At 46.0% G+C, this 13,549-nt stretch overlaps 1 protein-coding gene across 4 annotated transcripts in view; it reads left to right on the top strand.

The window, feature by feature from the left end:
* Nucleotides 1-13,549, top strand: part of LOC105472675 (RUNX family transcription factor 1) — a 1,100,727-nt gene that overhangs the window by 31,604 nt on the left and 1,055,574 nt on the right. The window contains exon 1 of one of the 4 annotated variants that reach the window (XM_071095680.1): nucleotides 10,913-11,126. The exons of the other annotated variants lie outside the window; for them this stretch is intronic. The gene's annotated coding sequence lies outside the window, so the exon portion shown is untranslated. Of the gene's footprint in view, nucleotides 1-10,912; nucleotides 11,127-13,549 lie in introns of those variants that run through there. 4 annotated transcript variants of the gene reach the window in all.

The following is a 13,549-nucleotide window of genomic DNA, read 5'->3' as shown; positions in this document are numbered from 1 at the left end:
CTATTGTGCCTCTTTGACTTGACTCATCGATAACCTCCAATGCTTGGAATGGTGACTGGCTCTTAGTAGGTACTTAGTGAACACTTCTTGAATGAATGAATGGATGAATGACTCACAGTGTCTGACTTTTGGAATCATATATCATAAGCAATCTATACTTATATTTTTGCCATTCTTCCAGTTTTTGAAACACATGTCATGAATTAATGCACTGGCAGTGGAGTTCATAAAAATATGCATTCTGATTAATTGACTCATGTTACCCTATTAATTTTCCTATTAAAGGGTCAGCCAGAAACAGGAAGTGAAGCAAATACACTGTGGCATGGATCAACATTACAACCTGTCCCTTGAGCAGTTAATAGGAAGGGGTTTTAAAAAACAGCCAAGGTTACTAAGCATTACTTCATCTTTTAAAACATATTGGGTATTTTTTTTTTAACCAAAGGAAACCATATTTCATCTTGGTAAGTAAGAATCATGCTGATAATGGGAAACAAAATTTTTCCAACATTTCAGCTAAAATTACAGTGTCAGCTGTAAGTTTAAGAGTTTAAGATGCCCAAATGGGTCTACATTTTCTTAGTCCTCTTGATGTCCATTTTGGCACTGGAATAAAGGAACCCTGAGTGGCTGTGGCCAAATCCCTCTGGCAGGCAGGGAGCAGCGTTAGACCCGAGACGGGTGGTGGGAGACCGAGGGCACAGCATATCAGCGATGCACCCCGGGGAATGATTAGGTTTGAGCACAACAGGCATAGACCCCAAAGCCCAGAATGTTGATTGACTTGTCACTCTGGGCTGGGCATGGAGTTTTGTGTTTTATATCACCTATGCCATTCAGTTCACTCTGAAACTCTATGCAGCTATCAGTGATTTCTTAGTTTTACAGACTCAGGAACTGTTAATTGATTCTTTGCAGTTTGGGAAGTAGCTAAGGAAACATAAACCTGATTGATTCTGTTTAAGATTCAAGACAGCATGGCCATGATCTTGCCTGATTTCAAAAGGGGAGAGGACACCCCATGAAATTCCTCTGGCTCCCCAGTATACTGTCCTTTAGTTTTTTTCAGAATCTGTGCCTCTTGGGTGCAAAGGAGACCCCCACCCTTGTACAGGCAGCTGTATTTGGCTGCACAGCTGCCCAGATGGGGACAGCTGCCTTCCCCATCTGTGTGAGATGGTTTATGGGCCCAGCACAGTCTGTGTGAAGCTGACAGAGAATGGAGTGTGGTATCTGGCCTCAAAATGCCCGTTCCCTGTACCTTTGCCTGGCCCTGGGTAGATGTGAAGTTCACATCATCATGGACAAACAGGGTGTTAGAGTGCGAAAACCTTAGGGTGTCATTTCCTTTTATTTTACAGATGAGGGCATTGAGTCCCTGGGAGGTTAAATCGCTTATCGGAAGTCATGGGAGCACTAGGTGTGGAACGTGAGTTCCCTGATGCGCCTGGGGCTCTCGCCCCTATGCTAGGGTGTTCCACCCAATGCCAGATCCACACCCCTGCTCACTGGCACTGCCTTCCCCCCCTGCCAAGAAGACGGGAAGCAGCATTTTTATCCATTGGAGCCTAATTTGGTGATGCTCTTCCAACACCCATGGGCTGTGCTTTCCCTGGAGGTTGAGTCCTTGTTTCCCATGCATCCCACAGGGTGAGACTCTCACTCATAGTCAGGTTCGAACACTCCCTCCCACCCATGTCTCCTCCTCTTTCTGGTTTCATCAACGGTAACCATTCCACACCAGTCTTCTGGTGCTTTTCAGACACAGCTTGTAAATTTTTTCCTTTGCTGAAGCAATTTTCCCAGCCGTTACATCCTCCTCACACTCCTCTCTCTCTCTCACTAAGGAAGGCCCATCTAGCTGTGTTTTGAGCCTGAATACGAATCACACTTCTATTAAGACACCCTCTCCAATGGCTTCAGCCCACAGTGAATATTCCTCATGTGAATAGTCACAGTGAATGGTCCTTATGCCAGAAAGTTCTTGTGCAAATAGGGTGTTTCATCTTTGAAACTTGACAGATCATTGCTAGGCTAGTGTTTTCTAGATTATTTTTGGAACATGTATCCCTCTCCCCACACACCTCTCCCTGTACCCCACCTGCCTGTAGGATTCCGTGGTCAAGGCATTCTAGGAAGTGCCTGCTATTTGATCTGCCTCATGGAGATTCATCTAGCATGTTAGCACTTTCAAGGATCTGAGAAATTCTGCATTGTAGAAACTGGCTTCGCCTTTTTGATCCTGCACCTCCCAAATGTATGTCCTTAGGATCTACCACTTGTGTGACACTGTCTCCCATTGAGTGCTTTTTGTGGAACATTCTTCTGAAAGTTTATGACACATGATTAGAAACGTAGAAGTCTTATCTTCCCAATCGTACTGTACATTTTTGTGTTTCTTTATCTCTTCCCAGTGTCCAGAAGAATGACTGTTTCTTTCTTTTTAAAAATTTTATGTGGTGGCAGAAGGGCTAACCAAGGGTTTCCTGTTTACTCATGTCAGTTTCTGGTGGAGAAAATCTTTTTTCATGCTGAGATATGGCAAAGATGAAGCGTGGTCAGCAGGAAAAGTAGAAATTGTCCCAAGATGAGAACGAGTTATAAACTTGTCATGAACTATAAGTGAGGTTGGGTCTAGAAAGGCCAAAGCTACTGTCAGAAAATCTCAGTGGAAAAGTCAGCATTTGAGAAACTCTCATTTGAAGAAGGGCAAAGTATAACTGATATAAGTATTAATAAACCACACGAAGCTCTAGACTGTGAAAAACAAAATTTAAAGATGAAGACAGAGAAAAAAAAATGGAACAGAATAGGTGGTTATAAAACACTCGTTTTACTGCAGTTTCAGAAACTTTCCTGGGCTGAGCTCCCAGATCCTCATCCTGCTACCAGGAGCCGAGGCTCCAGCTATTAAAGCTCCGTTCTTGCCAAAATGTCCTTCTTTTGCTCTTTTCTTGCTTCATGTTTCAGTAATGACCTTGAGTAACTTAGGTCTCTATCTGTTCAGTTCAAGTTGGTACAGAAGCTATTTATTGAACATTTAAGGTGTGCCAGGGCTGCAAAGATAAATGAGATCTGTCTCTTTGCTGGAGTGTGAGCCAGGGGTGGGTAGAGGGAGCTGTTAGACACTATAACAGGTAATTTCCATGTGGTGCCAAGATAGAGAAAGGCCAGGGAGGTGCCCGACCCAGTCTGGGGACCTCAGTGACTCTTCCTACAGGGTGGACTTCTCCATGAGGTGTGAAAGGCACAGAGCCAAGGGCCTGTGGGACTCTTAGAGACCCATGAACATGTTTTTTTTTCTTTTAAAATCAGAAGAAAAAGTGCATATGCTCCAGCCTGGATTTTATTTGCCTCTATACCAACACAGTTGCGGAGCCATTCTGGATATTTTTTACGGAGAATGGGGCCCACAAAGACAAAAGTGCCAGGGGCCTATGAAAGTCATATGTGGCTGCCTTAGTTTCCTGGGGTTGCTGGGACAAAGTTCCAAAGACTGAGTGGCTTAAACAACAGGCATTTATTGTCTCCTGGTTCTGGGGCTGGCAAGTCATGAGGGGGAATCTGTTCCAGGCCTCTCTTCTAGCAGCTGGTGGTCTCAGGAAAGCACCCCCTGGCTTGCAGACAGCTACTTCTTCCCTGTGTCTTTACATCACCTTCTCTCCGTCTGTGTTTGTCTTTTCACATAGCATTCTTTTATACAGTAAGTCCAGTCATGTTGGGTTAGGGGCTCACCTGTGTCAGTATGACCTCCTCTTAACTCATGACGTCTGCAAAGACCCTATTTCCAAATAAGCTCACATTCTGAAGTCCTGGGAGTTAGGATTTCAGCAGTGAATTTGGTGGCGGTAGGGAACAATTCAGCCCATAACAATGGCCCTGGGCTCCTGGCAGCGCCCCTGCCTTTTTCCTGCTTTGTAACCAGTGGGCTGGTCTTGAAGTGGGAACAATGAAGGAGTCATGTAGCTCATGGTTCTCTGTGGTTGCAGGTCCCCTCATTTTCCCCTCCTCCCAAAATAAAGAATGACCAATTGCCCTTGATGCCAGTTTTGCTCATGGGTAGGGTTCCCATAAGAATGCTGAAAAATTATATTGCAGAATTTGATTGGAACGTTTTATGTATTGACCTCGCTTCTAATCAAAGATGGCCAGATTAACAATCTAAAAAAGTAATCTTGGCCAGGTGCAGTGGCTCAGGCCTGTAATCCCAGCACTTTGGAAGGCCAAGGCAGGTGGATCACTTGAGGCCAGGAGTTCAAGATCAGCCTGACCAACATGGTGAAACCCCGTCTCTCCTAAAAAATACAAAAATTAGCTGGGTGTGGTGGTGCACGCCTGTAATCCCAGCTACTCAGGAGGCTGAGGTGGGAGAATCGCTTGAACCTGGGAGGCAGAGGTTGCAGTGGGCAGAGATTGCGCTGTTGTACTCCAACCTGGCGACAGAGTGAAACTCTGTCTCAAAAAAAAAAGAAAAAAAAATCTTTAAGAAGAGCTAAGTATGGCATCTTCAGAAAGTTAAGCCTTCTCATGGATTCCTCTGCATGTGCCGTCCCCAGAGAGGCTAGCCTCAGAGAGTCCTGGCGTAGAACTCTCTGGGTGCCACTGCTGGGAGCTCCTTGGGAGCTGTGTATTTTCTTCCCATTTCTTGGGGACAGACTCTGAGCCAGGGAACACATGCCAGTGAGTGGTGATAAGGACTTTGAGCAAACCCACCCCAGTTGCCACCCTCAATCCTCAGGGTCGAGGTCGAAGGGGGCCAGAGCACATTTTTCACAGGTTCTGTGTGCTGTTTTGGGGAAAGTGCCAAGCAGTCACCCAGGACAAAACCTGGCCCCAGATCCCCCAGCCCGTTTTGAATTTGCATCTCTAATGCCACCTTTTGCCCCGGGAGTCCCAGAAGACACACCCTGGCCGAGGAGCCCTCAGCTGGTGGTGGTTTGAGGCCAGCCAACTCCGCTTTTCACTCTTGCCCCTGCCGAGTTTGCAAATATTTCTGGGTGTCTGGTCCTTATTAGGGCTGGCTGAGCTGACAGTGTGCAGGCTTCCCTCTGAATTGCCACCTCACCTGTGGTTGACCAGACTCCCCCATCTTCACTTTTGAAGAGAAGGCCGCAGGGGAGTGCATAGGCGGTTGCCAGAGGTTGTCCTCTGGGATCTGGTGCCATGTAACTTGGCTGCCACTGTCACCACCTTCTCCTGGAGGCCGGCTCACCACGGGTCTCTGGTGCTGGCCAGGGCCTCGCCAGACTCTCTGGAGTGCAGCTACCTGAGTTTTCTCTGGGAGCCCATCAACTATCTGGGTTCTCTCACAGGTTGTAGGAGAAACAAATTGAAAATATGCTAACTCCTTCATCACCTCCTACTTTTTCCAGCCTCTTGTTTGAAGTTCTCTGCATATTCCCAAAATTACACTTCTCAGTCATTTTCATAAAAATCCGTGTGGAGCTCAGGGTGAACATCTAAGCTTTAACATCTTTACACTTAGATCCCCTCTTGCAGTTGGAAGGGAGCAGCTGTGTGATTAAGAAAAGTAGGTTTCAGTGTGTGTTCTTTCTTTCTGAAGCATCTGAGCCGTTTTGCTGTTAACAGCAGGAACTATTTAGAAAAATCCAGGGCATTTCCAAACATCTGACTACTCAGCTGGGTAAAAATACAGTCTCAGTATTTCCTTTCGAATTTGCATCACTTTGTGATTAGTCAGGACTTCCCCCCTACCCCCCCAAAAAAAAGGTTTCTATTACAGCTGTGTCTTTTTTTATTTGGTGACCCAAATACATGACTCTTCAGCATGGAAAAATTCACATTATTAGTTGAAAAATATAGCGTTGAACCTCAGTAACAGGTTCTGTAAGGTTTAGTCTCATAAACTTTTATAAAGTTTAATTTTGTCGTTTTGTTCTAGAGTAAAGGAAAAAGGTCTGTGGCAGAATTTTCAGGTATTTTGAGATAGGACTGAGGTGGGAACTAGGAGGCGCTGTGACTATCCCTTTTGAATTTTCCCTTTTTATCCATTCACTATTGAAAGAGAGAAAGCTGGCATGGGATGGAAACATTCCTGGTGATTTGAATGAGAGCAGTCTGGCTACAGAGCTTCCTCATCTTGGGTGACTTAAAGTTCTCATTTTTCTTTACTTGAAGGTACAACCATGAGTGTGTGATCATCCAGTTGCTCCTCGTGTCCTAGGAGTCTTCTTAACAGTGAACTCTTCAAAATACTGAGTTTATTTCATTATGTAGACACTTTCCAATAGTTCTGGAAAAACATTGCCTCAGATAGACTATAGTCTGGAGATTTACATTTCCTAGTCAGGAGATAGTTTAGCACATAGGTTCTTTAAAAATAAATTATTTATAGCTTCCACATTTTCTTTATAATTTGTTCCAACTTGTTCATCATCATGGTAGCTAGTATTCTCCCCTTTTCAAGTCAAGGTGTCTGTTTCCAAGTGAGAATTTAAAGACAATTCCATGTTTGATTCCCTCCCCGCTTATCTTTTCTGGAAGTAGATAGATTGTGTCAGTGGTCAACACCTCTGCCAAAGTCAACTTCTAAAATAGACATGACGTAAGAGCAGCACACAGCTTGGCCTTGTTTCCTGGTGGAGCTCTGTCTCCAAGCATCGGGTTCTATAGGATTGGTTTGCCAGCCATGAAGCCTGCAGAGCTCCATTCGTCAAGGAAGCAAAAGGATTGCTTTTGTTCACCTCATCCATCAACTGCAGAAATGCATTATTTGGTACAACTAGGTATAGAAGTATCAGAAGTACTTTTCCCCACTGCAAATGCATTTAAAAAATAATGCTTGCGTGGGGTGTGCTGGGGACACTTTGGGTCGTGTCTGAGGTTGCCATAGTACTGCCGGTCTCCTTGTGGCCTATATGAGACTGATTTGATTCTCTCTAAACAGAGCTCAGGAAACATGGAGGCCTGCGTGTGATTCTTCTAAGGGTCTTTGCCTTCATCGTCAGGGTTTAAGACATCGAGGAGTGAAAAGGCAGCTGGGACGCATACACGGCCTCTGTGGCTGTGCTTCTAGGGACTTGGAGGCCAGGAATCAGTAACAGAAACCAAAATAAATGATCTAGTAGCATGGAGGTAGTGTTCAGTATCAGTATCTGAAATTTGGAGACTGACTCACTGCCAGTATTTTAAGAAATGAAAAGAGAAATACGTTGAAAAGGTCACTCAACTTTCAAGTTAAGGGTAGTTGAATAATCCACAAATGTATCTACAGGTGATTAAAAGAAAGAAAGAAATGGTTGGGCACGGTGGCTCGTGCCTGTAATCCCAGCACTTTGGGAGACCAAGGTGGGTGGATCGCCTGAGGTCAGGAGTTCAAGACCAGCCTGGCCAACTTGGTGAAACCCATCTGTACTAAAAATACCAAAAAAAAAAAAAGAAATTGACCGGGTGTGATGGTGCATGCCTGTAGTCCCAGCTATTTGGGAGCTTGAAGCAGGAGAATTGCTTGAACCTGAGAGGCGGAGGTTGCAGTGATCATGCCACTATACTCCAGCTTGGGTGACCGAGCAAGACTCTGTCTAAAAAAAAAAAATAAAACCAAAAAAACATTTCAGCCTTGAGTGGTCATTAGTTGTGTCTTTGGTGTGGTATGTAGCCAGGCTTGAATAATGGTAGAAGTCTACAGCTTATAGAGGGTAGAATTATATTCCCCCAAAAGATATGTTGAAGGCCTAAGACCTGGTACCTGTGAATATGCCTTTATTTGGAAATAGCATCTTTGCAGGTAACAGCAAATTAAAGATCGCAGGATGAGATCATTCTGGACTTAGGGTGAGCCCTGAATCCAATGACTGGTGTCCCTATAAGAGAAACGAGAAGGAGATTTGAGACCCGGAGACACAGCAGAATAGGTAATGTGAAAAATGGAGGCAGGGCGTGGGGTGATGCATCTCCAAGCCCTGAATGCCAAGGGCTGCTAGCTGCCCCCAGAAGCCAGGGGAGAGCATGGCACACCTTCTCCCTTAGAGCCTCCAGGAGGTACCACATCTGCTGACACCTGACTTCTGGCCTTTGGAATGGGGGAGAGGATAGATTTCTGGTGTTTTAAGTTGCCTAGCTTGTGGTAATTTGTTGCAGCAGCAGCCCTAAGTAACAAACATGGAATTGTCAAGAGTCTCGGAGAAGTCTGATTTAAGAGCCTTATTTTATATTCAAGAAGCCTGGTGAGTTGCCCAAGTACACACAGTAGGTGCACAGCTGAGCGTAGCCTAAAATGCTTGGCTGTGGACTCTGAGCTCACAGCCATTTATAGCTCACACCTGTAGTAGTCAGGGTTCTCTGGAGGGATAGAGTTAATAGGATAGATACAAAGGGGAGTTTATTAAGGAGCATTAATTCTCACGATCACAAGGTCAGGTCCTACAGTAGGTCGTCAGCAAGCCGAGGAGCAAGGAAGGAAGCCAGTCCAATTCCCAAAGCTGAAGAACTTGGAGTCTGATGTTTGAGGCCAGGAAGCATCCAGCACGGGAGAAAGATGGAGGCCAGAAGACTCAGCCAGTCTAGTCTTTCCTCGTTCTTCTGCCTGCTTTGATTCTGGCCATGCTGGCAGCTGATTAGATGGTGCCCACCCAGATGGAGGGTGGGTCTGTCTTTCCCAGTCCACTGACTCAAATGTTAATCTCCTTTGGCAAACACCCTCACAGACACACCCCAGGAATGATACTTTGCATGTTTCAGTCCCATTAAGTTGACACACAGTATTAGCTATCACAACACCCAACATGTGCAAATTGGGGACTAGATGCAAGAGGAAGTGCAGCTGTCAATCACATCAGCTTGGCTGTTAAGGAACTTCCAAAGAAGCCAGATATTCAGAAAACAGTAGGAAAGGGTGCTTGGTGGTGTCATTGGAGAGCATCAGTCTACATACTCAGGACAAGTATGTGTGGGTGGAAGGATCAGAAAAGGTTCATTTTGGAATTGGCCTTCAAGGTTGGGCTTTACGAGATGGAGTTTCAGTGTGAAGAGATGGTGGGGAGAAGGGGGCAGTGGTGGGGGTGGTGCACTCTCACCTTTAGGTTAGAGTATGCAGGAGGAAGAGGAGGCTGTGAAAGGAACTTAGAGCCAGATGCAAGGGAGAACAAATGCTGCGGGCTGGCCTGTTGCCTTCTAATTCTCTCCAAATAGAATCTGGGTTATTTAAAAAGCATTTTTTTTTTTTGTAGAGGTAGGGTCTTGCTATGTTGCCCAGGCTGCTCTCAAACTCCTGGCCTCAAGCCATCCTCTCACCTCACCCTCCCAAAGCACTGGGATTCCAGGTGTGAGCCAGAATCTGGGTTTTGATCAGATCCCCACACTTTCAGCACAGCCAGCGCCTTGGGGAAAGCTGAGCCCACTCAGCCTGAGAGGTGGCCCAACAGCGAATTATTCACAAGATTATTGCCACTTCTATCGCCAGTGGTTGGCGGAGTGACATGTGAACTCAATTTTGGCCAATGAAATGTAAAGGGAGTTCTGGTTAGGGGGAGGAAAGAGGGCATTGTCTTGGAAATGTCTCCTCATGCCTGATAGCAGGTACAGAAAGAGAAACTCCCTTCACCCTCCAGATAGCAGAGTGTCTGAATGTGGTGTCTAGAACCGGCACAGACATCTTACTACAGCTTGAAGATGGAGCCAGCACTGGGGATGACAAACGAGGGAAAGAGACAGGGTCCTTGATGATGGTGCGGTACCACTGATGCCCACACTGCCTCTGGGCTCCTGTTAAATGACATGAATATGTTTCCTTATAGTTTCAGCCCATGGGAATCAGTGCTTCTGCCACCATTGGTGAAAGCATCATGGCCTTCCTGGAGGAAGTGGCACCCAGGACATCTGAAAGATGAGAAGGAGAAAAGGGGTTAATGTGTTCTAGGCAGAGAGAACATCTGTGAAGGCTTGAAGGAGTGAGACTATCACCCTTGCATTTGAGACACTGAAAAAATATAGCCTGTCTGGCACTACATGGGGCTGGTGACACATATGAAAATGGGAAAGGAGGAGGAAGAATAGAGAGGGAAAGGGCCAGCAGACAGAAACAGGAGCCAGAGTAGATATGAGGATTCATGTGGGGAGACTGAGAGTGAGGTATCAATTAGGGGAACATTAAATTGTTTCCATTTAGAGACATAAAATGAGATTCTTGAGCCAGGCAGTAGTACCAGAGGTGGATGGAAAAGGTACCAGACTCAGCATCTGACCATCGATGAGCCTCAGAGGGGATAGAGACTGCAAAGCTGATGCCGAGAATCTCTGATGACTCAGAAGGTGCAGCGCTCATGAAAAGCCAGTTAGGAAGGGGGCCTGGATTGGAGTAGGGGGAGCTAGGGCAGGAGGGGAGAGAGGCAGTGGCCCTCAGTTGTCAGTTTCCTGGGTGCGAGGTGCTGAATAGGGCACACACACACAGGTGGGATGGGCCTCATGCAGCACTGGTAGCAGGTGAGACTAACAGCCCTGAGCTCAAGGGGCCATCTTGGCTACCTGGACCATCCGCAGTACTGAATGGGGGTACAGCTTCTGTACCCTCTCAGCTCCCCATTTGGAGGTGGTGACAGACAGGGTTGAGCACTGACTGGCTCTCTCCATGTTGACCCTCTCGGTCCTGCATCCAGCTCAGGTCCTCTCCCCAGCCTTTCCTCCCTCTTTGGCCTGTTCAGGGTCTGGGTGGGGCACTTAGACCCTCCTCTATTCTCTCATGGCCAGAACTTTATACCCCAGGACAAGGCTTAGCCTCTTGAGTTACAAAAGACCCAAGTCTTGTTAATCAAAAGCCTTTATTTTCAAGATGATCATCCCTGCCCTGTTACAATGTAAAGATCTATCTTGGAATTCCGTGCTCTTTGTGTCCACATTCTGCTGGGCCGATCTTTGAATGTCTAGTGGTAACAGGTGGGAAGCCATAGTTCATAAATCAAATGGCTACTCCAGCACAGGTAGTAGCTGGAGAGATGGAAAGAGATAGAAATGTGGCCTGTTAGGGTGAGATAGAGGGAGCAACAGAACTGTGGGTTGATCAGAGACCAAAATTCAGAAATTCAGCCCTCATGAAATCCACAGCCATGGAGGCCAAATGCTTCATGTCATCCCCTCTGATTGTCCGAGGCTTCACTTAGGGTTTGAAGGTAGGAAAGAATGTCTCTCTGAACTCAAAGGCTGTTTTTGGGGGGCCTGAAACTATACAGGATGTACAACAGGAGTGCACGTGGTTTGGGGCCAACATCTCAAGTGGAGCACCAACATGCTCTCGGGTTCTGGGAAGATATGGAGGAAACCCTTTGGCACCAAGCAAGTAAACAAACACACACCCAAACAAAACAACACGAAAAGCCCCACGCTGAAAACTTTCCACTTGCCAACATGTTTTTGTCGCTGCCAAAGGTTTAGGATTGCAACATTTGGGCGTCTTTGGCCCCAAACCCGAGGACTCTGCAGTTTTCCCAAAGCACCTAAAAGAAAGAATTCTCTTTGGCAAAAACAGCATGTTTGTAAACAGAAAGCCTTTAGTTTTGAGAAACTCAATTCCCCCTTAGATGTACGTATTCAGAATAAAGTCCTGAGGCTGTTTTCCATCTGGTTTTTCTACTCCAGATTGTCACGGGCAGGTGGAACCTATCTCTCTTGTGTGTGTAGTTTTCATTAACTGGGTGTGTGTTTGGAATGCGCGCTTGTTAGGCAATTGTGGATTTTCTTCTGATGCTGGAGAGAAAGGCTCAGATGAGGTCCTGGATTCTTCCAGACTTGGGTTTCTTCTGCCACAGGATCATGAAGCTGGGAGCTTCCCAGAGAGAGAGCCCGGCCTTCTTGATTCTCATCAGGAAAGCCACCCCACTCACCTGAAAGTAGAGGCTTTACCAAGCAAAGATCTGAAGATGGAGTAGCTTGTTTTCTAGTTGCTTTTTTAGCAACTTCATTGCTACAAACGAGTTTTCTTTTCCTTTCCAGGAGTCCAGGTGTCACTATTTACTTTTCCTTCTCACTGTCAAAACCTGTTTGCAGAGAAGACTCATGACCTTCTTACTTTAGAGGGTTGTCCAAGATCACTAGCTACATTTTATAAAGGATTCTTATAAAGTATTGGTTTTAATCAGAGTTCTCTAGAAAGATGGATCTATCTACCTACCTATCTATCTTTATCTATCCACCCATCTAGCCATTCATCTACCTATCCATCTATCAATCTATCTTTTGGATCTTGAAGCTTAGAACTATCCTTAAAGACCTATAGGATACAGGAATATGGCCCCTGTCATATCACCATTTAATTAGTTTGGTCCCGGCAGAAACCAGACAGGTCCTGGAGGATGATAGACTCCTGCAAGCTCAAACAAGTAGCAGCCCACAGTTGCCTCTGGTGCATCTATCCATCTATCCATTCATCCATCCATCTATTTATCTATTGTATCTATCTGTCTGCCTCTCTATCTTATTTATCCTATTCTCTCTGTCTCTCATCTATCAATTATCTACCTATCTATCCATAGAGATATATGAGAGGGGATTTATTAGGGGAATTGGCTCACTTGGAGGTTGCAGAGTCCCATGATAGGCCATCTGAAACGCTGATGGCCAGGTGCAATGGCTCACACCTATAATCCCAGCACTTTGGGAGGCCGAGGCGGATGGATCACCTGAGGTCAGGAGTTCAAGACCAGTCTGGCCAACATGGCAAAACCCTGTCTCTGATAAAAATACAAAAATTAGCCAAATGTGGTGGGGTATCCCTGTGGGCTCAACTACTTGGGAGGCTGAGGCAGTAGAATGGCTTGAACTCAGGAGGTGGAGACTGCAGTGAGCCGAGATTGTGCCACTGCACTCCAGCCTGGGAGATAGAGTGAGACCCTGTCTCAAAAAACAACAAAAAACCCAAAAAACAAACCCTCAAGAAGCACTGATGCTTTCTAGTCCCTGGAAAGATCACCTCACCAGAGGCTATGGAGACCAGGCTCTGTTCATGGAACCACACTCTGTCTTCTCACTCTGCTGTGTCCTGGCATTGGCTCTAAATTAGATTCCTGGGACCTCAGCATCATCTCTTGCTCTTGGCCCTTGCTACTTTCTTTCCAGCCCTTGCTTCTCACCTCCCAGATTGGCCCCCATGGTGCGTACTCAGAACTGATGCTGCCTGTTGCTGAGATTGCTCTGCCTTGGCTCTGTATATTTGGATTCAATAGTTCTTTAGAGAAAATGAACCTCACAGAAATCAGACGGAAGACAGGAAGTGGATCCCTAAATCTCCAGCCCTTTTTATCTCGTTGAGTTGCCTTGAGGTCTCGTGGGAGAGAGGCAGGAGCAGATCGTGTCTTAATGCCTGGTCAGGAAGAAGATGCTGAATTAGGATCACTCCTAGAAAAGGTGAGGAGTCAAAAGGTTTTTACCAGCACTTTGGGAGGAGGCTGAGGCAGGTGGATTACTTGAGCCCAGGAGTTTGAGACCAGCCTGGGCAACTTGGCAAAAACCCTGTCTCTACAAAAAAAAAAAAAAATTAGCTGGGCATGGTGGTGCACACCTGTAGTCCCAGCTGCTCAGGAGGCTGAGGCACGAGAAT

Source organism: Macaca nemestrina, chromosome 4 (assembly GCF_043159975.1).
Source record: "Macaca nemestrina isolate mMacNem1 chromosome 4, mMacNem.hap1, whole genome shotgun sequence".
Lineage (NCBI taxonomy): Eukaryota > Metazoa > Chordata > Mammalia > Primates > Cercopithecidae > Macaca > Macaca nemestrina.
This window is presented reverse-complemented; position numbering and strand designations above follow the sequence as displayed.